General features: G+C 35.8%; 1 pseudogene; it reads left to right on the forward strand.

Moving 5' to 3' along the window:
• The first annotated feature begins 9,284 nt into the window (after positions 1-9,284).
• LOC135721211 (mast cell protease 4-like) lies at positions 9,285-14,012 on the forward strand (annotated as a pseudogene).
• Positions 14,013-14,693: the final 681 nt, after the last annotated feature.

Raw genomic sequence — 14,693 nt, forward strand, 5'->3', positions numbered from 1 at the left:
CCATTATGGGAAAGGTAGTCCTTTTCATAAAGCGGATTGAACGCAGTTGCTGTTAACTGACTACTGTTTCCAGGATGCATTGCAATCTAAATCATCATATTCGGAGAGTACAACATAATACATATTAGTATCTTTGTCTGATGCAGGGGCGGACTGGCCATCTGGCAAACCGGGCAGTTTCCCGGTGGGCCGACGTACTTTTTGGGCGTACGTACATCTTATACTATCTTTGTCTGAGCAGCCCAGTTAGCGTCTTTTTTTTCTAGACAGACCGGCCCACTGACATTTAAGCAGCAGCCCATTGGTTATTTTTTTTAAACGACATTAAGCTGGCCCAATGACTGACCAGCACAGTCATCATCATTTCTTTTCGTAGATAGATTGGCCCACTCACATTTAGGCAGCAGCCCATTGGTTATTTTTTTGGAATGTCATTAAGCTGGCCCAATCACCGCTTTGGTCTCTGTGCAAGCGAGCGTGCATCGTCGGTCAGTTCACGTGTCAAAACAGAGAGAGAGAAAAAACGCAAGGGAGGCGCAGAAAAACTGCGCGACAAAAAGAAGCAGGCTCTTCAGGCAGACGCGGCAAAATGTGTTACAAAACACAAATGTTTTCTGCGGCAGCAGGACCTTCAACTCGCGTCGCTGGTGATGATGATGGTGGCGGCGGCGGTAGCACTGGAAGCACCAGCACGCAAGGGTCAGTGAGGAGAGGGAGAGAGACGAGGGAGAAGTGAGTGTAATGCCTGCGGTAAGCAGAACTGCTTTCAAAACACAAGTTTAGATGGATACCCCTTGATTAAACTGATTCAAAAACACAAAATATGGTGATAAAGCTGCAATAAAATAATTGCACTCTTTGCTCTGTCGCTACGAGTGTATCTGATTCTTAGATTTTTCGTTGATTGTCTGTTTCAAAACTTATAATTTCTCTTCAAGCAAAATCAAACAATCCAGGAGATCTGCTTACAGAAAAATATATGTTTATTGTATAACAACACACTTGACAGATAATGTTAAAAATCTCTATTACTGTAATCACACTAGTTTAGTTCAGTGAATGTAGTGAATACTTTCCTGTAAGTACTGGAAGTAATAATCAGTTTTCAATATTATTGTAAGCAGCACTTGTATTTTGTAATAAGTCAGCAATTCAATGGCAAATTTTGCCAATTGCATGAAGCTTGTTTTAGGATTCATAAGTGTGGATTATACAGTTTTATTGCATTAATAAATAACACATTCTAGATGTGTTTGTTGTGTCAACTCTCACTCTTTTCTACCTGCTATTAATTGGGTTTAGTGCTTTTATGGAATTGGAGTTGCTATTGCTATACATATTTAAAGGCGTGCAAAGATGGGTGGTATTTGTAATTATACACTGCAAAAAATGATTTTCAAGAAAAAAAATTCTTAGTATTTTTGTCTTGTTTTCAGTAAAAATATCTAAACATTCTTAAAATAAGATGCTTTTTCTTGATTAGCAAAATTACCCAAGAAAATAAGTCTAGTTTTTAGACCAACATTTTTAAATTTAAGTGATTTTGTGCATAAAACAAGCAAAAAAATCTGCCAATGGGGTAAGCAAATTTTTCTTGCATTTAGTGTTTAAGAAAAATGTTCAAGAAATTTTTGCTTGGCAGATTTTTTTGCTTGTTTTATGCACAAAATCACTTAAATTTGATATTTTTGGTCTAAAAACTAGACTTATTTTCTTGGGTCGTTTTGTTCATCAAGAAAAAGCATCTTAATTTTTGAATTTTTAGATATTTTTACTGAAAACAAGACAAAAATACTAAGAAATTTTTTTCTTAAATAATTTTTTGCAGTGTAGTGTGGGCCGGTTTGGGACAAAATGCCAGGGCCGAATTTTTGTCCCAGTCCAGCCCTGACACAAGCTGCAATTTTCCAAACATTTCTGAAGTCGTCCTGAATTTGAGAATAAGCGCATCATTTGAATCAACACAGGACGTCGTTTGTTCCGTATTTTCGAGTTGTGCAGCCTTCATTCATACAAAACATTACCACTCGCATTCTGTGAAGTCTCGTGCTCTACCTCTGACTAGGTTATGTCACCAAGCCAAGCTAATATAAAAACATGTAATAAATATTGCAATTGAAACTATTAATAGAATGTAGGCTACTTTGGCGGGCACCTCACAGACTCTGTGCAGTCTACCTGCTGCCTGCGGGCCCACGTTGGAGACCCTTGTGTTAAGATATGTCAGGGCCAGGTGTTTTTGAATAAAGGCAGCTCAAACATGCATTTTGTTCTGGGAGTAGGATAAGTCCAGCAAACAGCCCCAAAATGTGAAGTACCTAGGCCTACATTATGCTTGGATTGCCTATAATTACCAAAATGATAAATTGAAACTGAATAAATAATTACATAATAAAACTGGTTAAAAATAAAAAAGTAGCTTGGATGTAGCAATCTACTATTGATGTTGCTTAGCTTGCTACATTTTCCAGGGGGGTTGCTTCAGTGTAGTGAAGCTTCATTTAATGTGAAGTAACTGGTAGCTTAGCTCACTACATTTTCCAAGTAGCTTGCCCAGCACTGGTTATTTGAACACATTATATGTCATTTTGGGTTAAAAAAAAAATAAAAGGGACAGACAAGATATAATAAAACATTTTGCGTCTATTTAAGGACAACACGTTTAACAAAATGTGTTATTTTAATACAACCGTTTAAAGAGTGTACAATATAAATTTACAAACAATGTTTGGCCTAAACTTACATGGCATGTAAATATTAAGAGTTGGTTTTAGTTTCCTCTTCAGGTAAAAGTGTGAATTACAACAAAAAGAAAGCTATGAAATTCACTTTAAAGGGGACATTCCACAAGACGTTTTTAAGATATTAAATAAATCTTTGATGTCCCCAGAGTACATATATGAAGTTTTAGCTCAAAATACCATATAGGTAATAATTACCTGGTAATTTATTGTGGCATGTTAAATAGGAACTTTATGTGTCTGAGCAAAAATGCACCATTTTTGTGTGTATCCCTTTAAATCCAAATGAGCTGCTCAGGTGGGCGGAGTTTCAAGCACTCGCGCTGTAGGGAAGAGCATCAAGAGGGAGATTCTCTCACGAAAGAAGTTAGTAAGCGATGTTCAGCATTATATATTTGAACAAGTTTAAAAAGTCAATCATCTGTTTTATGCATACTAAATACATGTTTATCAGCAGATGGGGAACATTGTGGAATAAAAATAAAGACTCATGCTGCCAGTGTTTTAAACATGTTACAATAAAATCCACTTCCACAAACACTCAGAAGTTTACTTTTTGACCAAACCACTCGAGCACATTTAAATGATCTGTAATACAACACGTTTAATGCTTAAACTTTAGAGAAACAGATCAAATGACATGTTTAAGTTTATTGTGTACATATTGAACACATTCGCGTTTCTGTCAGTCTCTCACTCTCTATCTTGTAACTCCTCGTATTCTTTTGAAACTTCAGAGAAACATTAAACAACATATTTATGCTTATTGTGTATGATAGTGAATACGCGTTGTTCTCTCACTCTGTCTCGTGCAGGGCATTAATCCTCGTGTTCATTCATATAAACTTCAGAGAAACATATTCAGGGTTCTAAATTAACTTTTTTGACCACCAGCCAATGTGGCTGGTAACTTTCTAAAGTTACCAGCCAATCAGCATTTCCACTAGCCAAATTTTTTCCAGTGAAAATAAGAGAAATTATGAGTGCCACTGAATGCAACGATTAGTTTTTTCTTTAGCGTACATGCGACAGTCCTGACAAAACATGACAACATTTTTGTGATCAAATATAAGCTTTCTTCATTTCTCTGTCGATAGACATAAAGCTCTACTGGGGCACAGGCCCCCCATTTTTTGCTGATTTTTTTGGAAAGCCTGCTGTGTGCAAGAAGTGTGCAACACTTCTATACAATGTCCTTTGCTTAACCCACTATTCTACAGTGCTACAGGTGCTGTGAAAGATAAATCATTATTTTAAAATATTTAAGTATAATGTTCATCATACCTAACATTATTAACATGTTTGGAGGCATAAATGGCATAAAATGTCTGAAAATAATGACAGTATTCAATAAAATTTTAAGAAACCAGTCTTTTTATGACTGCTATACTAAATAATCTCAGTCACTTCTAACTGTTTATGTAGTGTCCTAGAGAATATTAGTAAACTAAATATTAATGTTATATCTGAAAATACAGAACAGTATAACACATACATCTGTTGATTTTCTCAGCAACAATCTTGACAATAGGCTTTCCTGAAATTTTTCCTCTAATGTTTGATACCTGACAGGGTGAGGATGTAGTTTGTCTAACCTCCCTTAAACTCATCATCTCTCCTTTCTGCTTCTCTTTCTCTGCTTTGCCAATAATGATCGAGTCAAAATAAGATTATCATTATTATTTAGAAACTTAGTTCTCGTCATGTTTTCATAATTACTCACTCGCGTGGCGTCACCTTTTGGATGCAGTTGCGCGCGCGGATGAACGCAAAGACGCGCGTGGACATGGTTACATGCGTGCACAAGTCAGTGCGACTGCTTTTTCGCTTTAACAAGCGTAAATTGGTTAACTATATTGCACATTTTATTTTTGCCGCTATATCTTTGTAAAGGAATACACTAGTTAACTGCTAAAATTTAAACTTCTGGGGGGTCTGGCGACACTTCTGTCTTTAGTCTATCCTCCCCAGGGCAGGACTTAACAGGGTGGAGGCCCTTGGGCTTGAATACATTTTGGGCCCTACACTATCAGAACAAAAGCTGTCACTGGGATGGTACCCTTTAAATGGCTCCTAATATTGACCATTTAGGTACAGATATAGGTACATTTGTACCCATTATATGCACTCTTTAGGTACAAAGGTGTACTACTTGAAAGGGTACCACCCCAGTGACAGCTTGTGTAAATTATCTTCTGAGAGTGCACACATACAGTAAACAACCTAAAATAAAAAATATAAACTATATTTTAGGTTTCCCGACAGGGTTTAGATTAATCCAGCACTAGGCCTATTGCTAGGTTATATTAGGGCATTCACGTAGTTTTTACAAACAAACCTTACAAAAAACATTACTGGTGTGCGTCAAACATGCATTTTAGTCTGGGACTAGGATAAGACCTGTCTAGGAAACTGCCCCTATGTCTCTATAGCAGAACATAAGCCCAGTCTAAAATTAAATCATGTATTTTTAGGGATGTCACAAATCCAAATTGATCATACACATTAAAAAATACCCCATAACAACATTTAAAATCATTGGGTAAGACTTAGCTTAAGAAAAGAATGATATGTCTTGATAAACATTCACCTTATTACACACCATATAATGTTATAAACATAATCAACAAGTGTATTTTGTGCATATAGCCTAAGTGGTGCAGTGTTTAACAATGAAAAACAAAAGATTTTAGGATGTAATTTAATAATTATGACAAGACCATCATGTAATATTAGACACCAAAAACCAAAGTGGAGAAGATGATCATTAATTAATTTTTGCGTCTGATATGAACGTAATACATTAAAACCTTGAACGTAGATATAAAAATGAACACTTTTCAGAAGTTTAAACTGTGATTCTGTTAGCAAACATGCTGAAAGAGAAACTACAGGAAAGTTAGGCTAGCTAGTGGATTATATCAAAAACCATAAGGACATCAACATGGCCATAATTTAGTGAATCCTAACCTCCAGATGAAGTAATAAACTGGACTGATTATTTAAATGTTGATATAATCATGTGCGTTGTTAACTCTCCGGATTTTGTTATGTGTCGTAGCTCTGCTTCACTCGTTTATTTCTCCACAGGGACTGTTTGGTTAGTGTTGTGTGAGCTGCAGACTGCGAGCAGATTGGATTTCATTTGGCGCTACGCAGACCGCTTGGTGATGTCAAAGTACCGCGAGAGCGATTAGAAAGCAGACTTCTCTGTGTGATTTCTCGAATTGCTCTCGCCGTACTCTGATGTCATTCTTTTGGCTTTTGTTGAACAACATGAATACACCCGTCTGCTTTACAGTCACTTTTGCGCCGTGATAATTTGATTTCATTTGATGATTGGATCGCGCAGTGCCGCATGAAGTCAAATGCACCAAATACCAAATAGCCGACTGTATATGAGGTTAAAGCCGCCAAAGTAGCAAGTGGAGCATGCGAATGGTGAGTGATTCAGATGTCAATTTATGAATGAAAGTGTCAAAGGTTTGTCACACACTGTTACGTATTTTCAGGCTTTTTTAAATGGGTATATGGAAATCCTTGACCATTAGTGGGTAAATTGCGTATAACGGCGTATCACGTTAGATTACAAACAAACAAGAAAAAACAGAGTTACAAGACCATAGGCTATTCTAGTAATCTTTTTCATACTGAGCGCTTCATTTTCGCGTTGCTCTTTCTCATTATCTGTAAAGCTCATTCATGACTAGAATCTATGGTTTTCCAAAGCGGTAAACTCAGCGCGTCATAATCAGCACCTAGATGACTTACATATATATATTAATGAATTAAATGCAGCACCAAACAATTCCGCACCAACCAATAGGCTCTTAGGCTGTAAATTAAAAAATTAAAACGACTGAACAAATCAAACGAACACAAGCAAGCAAGCACGGAGGCCCCTATTGGCCGGGGCCCCTGGGCTCAAGCCCAATCAAGCCGGTAAGTCCGGCCATGATCCTCCCTGCTCTGCCTGTTTGTTCTCATTTTTCCTTTAGTTTTCTAGTGGACACGCTCAGTTCGTTTCCATGGTTTCTCGCGCTGGTTTCGCTGCAAACTGCGCGCAGCCAATTGGCGTATGAAACATCATCATGTAGAATTACGGCACAGTGTTCATGGGAAATGTAGGAAGTACTGCCAGAGGGATAAATTACCGAGAACAGAGCTTTATGTATCATGCATGCAATGCCTCATGCATCACCGGCCAAACTGGCTAGTAAGTTTTTATTAAGTTAATTTAGAACCCTGAACATATTAAACAACATACTTGTATTGATGAAAGTGAACCGTCATGTTGCTCTCCCTCGCTCTCTCTCTCTCTCTCTCTCTCTCTCTCTCTCGTTCGTTCGCTCACTCGCTCTCTCTCACTCACTCGCTCTCTCTCTTGCAATTAATCATCATTTTCAACCTTTAGAAATACCATTAAAACTACAAGTTATAAGATTGTAGGCTACTGTTTGTGTTTGAGGGAATACAAACGCGTTGTGCTGTCAGTCATTCTTTCTCTCTGACTCTCGCACTCGCGAGGCAGCGTCATTATTGGATAGCGCAGATTGAGGGGCGGTATCATTATAATAAGATCCCCTTAATATGTCATGGGGGGAGCGAAATCCGAATGACCTTTATATTCACATGCTTGCAGAGAGAGCCTTACCAAAACAAAGTTACAGGGTTGCTATTTTTCATGTTTTCTGGGTTGGTAGAACCACTGGGGATCCGATTATAGCAATTAAACATGAAAAAAGTCTGATTTTCATGAAATATCCCCTTTAACCTTCTAAGACCTGTATACAATTTTTTTGTTGTTTGCACCATAATAGTTGGTGTAACTGGAACCTGTTGTACACAAACGTGGACAATTACACAGCTTCATGTTCAAAGAAAAATATTTTGTTATTATATTTATTGATTCTTCCTAACCTCAAAATAGCTGGAAGAAATCTGAAAAAAGACCAACTAAAGCTTGGGTCTTAGGAGGTTAAGACAGAATGTGTTAATTTTTGACATTTTTTGTGTTATGGTTTTAACACATTATGGGCCCTATCTTGCACCCAGCGCAATTGACTTTGTTAGTGACGCATGTATCATTCGTATTTTGCACCGGTGCACAGCGGGTTTTTCCCTCCACAGACGCACGTTGGCAAACTAGGGAATGAACTTGCGCTCCCTGGGCGGTTCAGCGCAAAAAAGGAGGCGTGTTGCGGCGCAAACCATCCCTGATGCTATTTTGCCGTTTCAAAAAACAATTGCGCCACTGACCAAAAAAAAACTAGTCTAAAGTCAGTGGCGCGTTGCGCGTTGTTCATTATGCTTTTTTAAGAGCACATGCTTGACCATAATGTATAGCGTGCACAACGCGCACACACTTTGCTTATCTAATCTACACAGATGCAACAGTTATTTTTGCAAATCATAAATTGTTACAATAAAAAATATTAATACACGAGATAAGGGGAATCATAGTGGTGAGCATTGTGGTGATAGTTTTTAATTATTGTGTGGCTGCATTAAAAAAATTATCATGCAAATAACGATTAAAATATTTTCATAAGTTTGTTGTGTGGCTGTATTACGTTTATTTTATGTAAATAAACCTTAATGTATATAAACTTGATTTGTAAGTTTACTTTGGGGTTGGACCTTGCTTGCGTTTCTTGGGTCCGATTTCAAAGCCCCCAAACCCTTTCAGCGGTGAGGGTGGACGCAGCGATGTCCTCTGCTGGCGTCAGGTCCTGAGGCAGATCCACCTCCCTTTACACGGCGTGCCCAATTTATGCTGGCAAGCTTGGGATTCCCACGTCTCCTGACATCATTGTAGCGCTTGGCGCAACGATGGGGATGCCAGCTGATGAGACAATTGTGGCTATTTCCTCTCACGCCTGTTTAACCTACGCTGATTTGGCCGGGTTTGTCATATCCCCATACAAAACAACTTCTCTGTCTTTGACTGCTCTTACAAGAACGTCGGTCTCCTCGGCTGTGAACCGCTCCTGGCCTGCGCCTGGTAAATCCGTCATAATAATAGCAACCCGCCATGGAACTTGCGCCCTTGCGTTTAAAGGGAATGTTGGATAGCGTTCTGATTGGTTTATTTGACGTTACGCCCAAACCACACCTATGAATAATGAACCTACTTCAGACCAACCTCTTATTGATTTGCACCTGGCGCAAGAGTTATTCTCCCGCCGGGAAAATAGCAACAGCGCCCAAGATCCGCCCACAAACTTACTTGCGCTTTGCGCTTCGCACTTGCATTTCAGATCGTTAAAATAGGGCCCTATGTGTCATTTTGTTTTCAAATAAAACACAAGTTGTGTTAAAAGTAACACAAAATGTGTTTTTGCATTAATAACAGAGATGTGTGTATTCTGGGACAAAGCATTTAGTTTAGTGGCCCATAAACTAAACACTGATTGTGTTGTTTTTCAAATTAATTTATAAGAGTAACAACAGTACACATGATCCTGTGTCTGGACTTAGACACCACAAATTTGGAGCTCAGACACCCTTACAGTATTTATTACATTGTTTCCTCAGTCAGATCTCATCTTCATCATGATCATCATCATCTCTCTGCTCCTGTTGGGCTCTCTGCTGCCAAACCTGAGCTTCACTGGTAAGATTCAATAAACATTCACTTTAACATGAATCAAGACTAACATAATTATGAGCTTCAGAAAATGCACCTGTATATAAAGTGTAACACATTTCCATTAGCAAGACTTAGGGCCAATCTTATTTCTCGGTCTTATCCCTTCCCCTTTGTCTTCGTCTTCCCCTTGCCCCTCAAAACCGAGTGAAGGGGCAAGACAGATCGTTTGTCTAAAAAATGAGACACCACTCGATTACCGTTTGTGTCACCTTCCCTTGCCGCTAACTAGCTGCTACGTAAACAGAAAAACATTGACAAACAAAGAAGATGTCGTCGTCTCAGGTTGTGGTATCAATTGCCTGAGCTGAGCTCAACAAATAGCGCATAACTTAGCTGCTATCTAGCGCCAATTAAAACAATTAAAACTGCTTGAACATTTTATTAAAAGTATCATAAAACATTAGTGTCATAATATAATATAATATTGATTCATCTTTGGTGATGCATTATTCAGATGTTTCTCATACTGAGTTGACTGATGTTTCTCTCTCAGCCAGTGTCAAGGTGCGTATAGTGAATGGCTCTGAAGCACGACCTCACTCCAGACCTTACATGGTTTCTGTTCAGAAGAATATGAAACATGAATGTGGAGGATTCCTCATTTCTGATCAGTTTGTCATGACTGCTGCTCACTGCAGAAAGGAGTAAGGTTTCATTTAGCAATTATAATCTCAGATATATTCAAATGTTCTCATAAAAAAACGTATCTAAAACACTTATTTCAGAAACATTATGAAATATAAAAAAGTTATTTTTAGTGATTTACTGTTTTCTATAAATTAATATAAAGAACATTCATACTTGTAATATTGACTGAGTAAGATCATGTCAAAGATTTAAATCAATGATTAAAATCAAATTTTGATGCTTCTTATCTCATTATTAGTTTATGGGACTTTAGCCTGCATTGCTGAAAAAAGTTCACCATGACTTCTGTATCATAGAAAAAAAGATCTTTTTAAATAAACCAATAAAGGTTGAATATATTTTTTAATAAGATTAAATTCTCTCCACAGCACTGAGATTCTGACAGTTGTGGTAGGTGCACATGACTTAACAAGCAGCAGTGAAAACCATGTCCGCATTGGTGTGAGTACCTATAACAAGCATCCAGAATACGACCCTGATCCACAGACACCTGACATAGCCGACCTGATGATTCTGAAGGTAAAAAACTACACTCAATATTGCTATCCAAGCATCACAATACATAATTACAATATTATCCCTTACGAAACAAAAATATATTGCAGTATATTAGAAAATATCATGTAATATATTAGGCAACATATTCCCATATATAGGATTTAATATTTATATTTTCCAATATATTGAAATATATGCATGAAACATACATGTATATGTGATACAAAATATATTGCAATCAAGAACAAAAAGGGCACTATATTTTTACATGTAATAGTTTGTCTTTATATGCTTTGATATATTGCAATATATGCATAGACCATACATGTATATATGAGACAAAATATATTGCATTCAAGAACAAAAAGGGCACTATATTTTTTACATGTAATAGTTTGTCTTTATATGCTTTGATATATTGCAATATATGCATAGACCATACATGTATATATATATATGACAAAATATATTGCATTCAAGAACAAAAAGGGCACTGTATTTTTTACATGTAATAGTTTGTCTTTATATGCTTTGATATATTGCAATATATGCATGAAACATACATTTATATATGATACAAAATATATTGCAATCAAGAACAAAAAGGGCACTATATTATATATATATATATATATATATATATATATATATATATATATATATATATATATATAAAATGCTCGAGTAGGAAGCTGAGATTCAGGCGCGAAGAGAGGACAGGATGCATAACAGACACCAGCAACAAGGAGGCTGATAGATAGGTCCTGACCTATGATCCTGACCCACACTCCTAATCAGTAGGTGCCGGTAATGCCACTAAAAGTTGTTTGCCAACTGCCAGTAAAACTCAAGAAGAAGAAGGCTGATGTCAGCAGGCTACCCAAGGAAACTTCAAGTTTTAAAAGGTATATAAGTTTTCAGAGCTGGTGCTTTCCAGTTGTTATTGCATCTCTGAGAGATTTTTGTGAACAACTTGTTGTTCTGCTCCACAGATGCTGTTTTAAAACAGTTTCCTATAAGGCCAAGGAAGCTGATGTCAGAAAATCTATCAACAGTAGAATCTGCGAGCTAATGGCATTAAGACACCAGGTGAAGAGCAAAAGCATGGGTATGTACGTGGTTTACATCAGTGAAGATCCAAGGTGGACTCCTAACCAGGATAATGGACTGTTCTTTTGGCAATTTTTTTTTTTTTTTTGCTTTTTCACGGTTCCCAAAACTTCTTGAAAGTTTGTTTATTATTTATTTGTTCATTATTGTCTGTGCATTTTGTTTATTGATATTGTCTTTATTGATATTGTCTTTATATTGTACAATGGCACTGCTGAAATTTTGAAATGGACATTGGTAATTTAAGTTGCTTTAATTTATATTTTGTATATTTTTTGTTTAATGGCACTCTTTTAAAATGTAATTTATGTAAATGCAATGCAACACATTTATGTAATGTAACCTCTTGTGGTTTTAATAGGCCTATAGAGCTCTGTACCTCAAATTGGGTTTAGTATCTGTGCATGATTAAAAGAAAATAAAGGTGGCTTTTGATAGATTACCCATCAGTCTGTGTTAATATGTGGTGTAAATGTTTGTATATTGCAGGTTGCATATTTAAGTATTTATATATTTTAGATGTTTCATGTACATATACTGTATATATCCCAAATATATTCATACATTGTATGTGCATGTTCTCATATATGTACACATATTTTGCATACATTTACAATAAATATGTACATATATTTCCATCTAATTTTAAATATATGCAAAATGTATTCCACAATATATCAAACACATATCTACATATATATTTCCATATAGTTGTACATATATTTGAAATATATTCTACCATATAGTAAACATACATGTGACACTATATCTGTACATATATTGTTAATACATGTTCCCATATATGCACATATATTTCACATATTTTCCATCTAATTTTACATATATGTTAAATATATTCCACAAGATATCAAACACATATCTACATATATATTTCCATATAGTTGTACATATATTTGAAATATATTCTACCATATAGTAAACATACATGTGACACTATATCTGTACATATATTTTTAATACACATTCCCATATATGCACATATATTTCCCATCTTATTTTACATATATTTAAAATGTATTCCACAATATATTGAACACATATCTACATATATTTAATGTACATTTCCATATAATTTTACATATATTTGAAATATATTCTACCATATAGTAAACATATATGTGAAACTATATATCTACATATATTGTTAATACATTTTCGCATATAAATCAAAATATAATATTGCATATATTTTTAAATATATAAACACATATATTATATCCATGTATAATATATTGAAAGTGGCAATAATTTGTATATTTTGCAATATACTGCAATATATTCCACATATATAGAATATATGTACCATCAATATATTATTCCATGTATTGCCAATTTATAATATATTGGAAAATGGAAAGTAAAATAATATATTGCAATATGTTACAATATATTTCAAGTAATATATTGGTAAATATATTTTCCTTTCGTAAGGGATCACATGTAGTTCTATCTCATCTAACTTCTGTCTACTAAGAGATGAATGTGTTGTTGGATTACAGCTGGATGAAAAAGTCAAAATAAACGACAACATCCAGACAATTCCCATACCAATGAATACTAAGGAGATCAGAGTGGACACTGATTGCCGTGTTGCAGGCTAGGGGTTTGTGGCGAATAGTGGTCCTGCAAGCCCAACCCTCAGAAAGGCAAACGTGAAGATTAAGAATAACACAGTCTGTGCTGCTCGATGGGGATGGGAATATGAAGCTTCACAGATGATGTGTGTATATGGTCGTGGAGGATTGTGTGATGTATGTAAAACAATGATTTACAGCTGTATGCTTTATTCAACACTCTAAAAAACAAACGGTGCTATATAGCACCAAAACAGTTGCTTTGGATCGTAACGATAGAAGAACCATTTTTAGTGCCATATAGCACCGGTGAAGAACCAGTGAAGCACCAGTGAAGCACCAGTGAAGCACCTGTGTAGAACCATATAGTGCTATGTAGAACCATATGTGGTGCTATATGGCCCCTATATGGTTCTACACTGGTGCTTCACTGGTGCTTCACTGGTGCTTCACTGGTTCTTCACCGGTGCTATATGGCACTAAAATGGTTCTTCTATCGTTACGATCCAAAGCAATTGTTTTGGTGCTATATAGCACCGTTTGTTTTTTTAGAGTGAAGCCATAAATTGGGATTAGTGGCAACTATGTTTTTTTAATTCTTAACAGGGGGATTCAGGAGGTCCTTTGATTTGTAACAACACTGCGGTGGGCGTTACATCCTTCGTACACATGAACAACTGCAACGATCCTTATAAACCTAATGTTTATATAAAAATTTCTGCATTTCTTCCATGGATCAAGGAAATAGTACCACTACCACCTAAATGAATTCTGCATAAAGGGATTTAAATGCTTGCCTTTATTTCTTTTATCTTTTCAAACTGTCTTCTTTTAATATCCTATTAAACAATAATTTACAACTGCACTGTACTCATCACAAACTATGCTCTACACTGGAAAAAATCTCCAGTTGCACAAGATTGAATTAAGTTTTCTTAAAATTATTTTTCTAAAAAAATTGTTGGATCTACGTTATTTAATTATGTACACCAGTTCAACATGATTAAATCAAGTTTTCTTAAAATGAAATTCATTTTAATTGCATCCAATGTCCAGAGTTTTTTTTTCAGTGTATGCATTATGTTTTTGTGGTCATGCATGTGTTTAATGGTTGAATTTCTGATTTTTTTTTCACAAACTGATTTCAAATAAAGCATTGAGCATCAAGCATCAATAAGTCAACATGTCTCACTGTAATGAAATTGCAGCAAACACAGTTCAATTTTAACTTAACTGAGATAATCAGGTAAAACTAGATTCAAGCTTTATTATCATTCTCTAAAATAAGGACAACATACTTATCAAAAGGTAATTGACAGACACATCTCCAAACCTTGAAACAAATGCAGCATGAAGTTTAAACTTGTTTTTGCAAGTCAATTTAACCAACTATTTTAAGCTTTGACTTGAGATAAGTTGACATAACTTATAAAATCAAGTAAAAGCTGA

The sequence above is a fragment of the Paramisgurnus dabryanus genome, chromosome 24, assembly GCF_030506205.2.
Source record: "Paramisgurnus dabryanus chromosome 24, PD_genome_1.1, whole genome shotgun sequence".
Taxonomy (NCBI): domain Eukaryota; kingdom Metazoa; phylum Chordata; class Actinopteri; order Cypriniformes; family Cobitidae; genus Paramisgurnus; species Paramisgurnus dabryanus.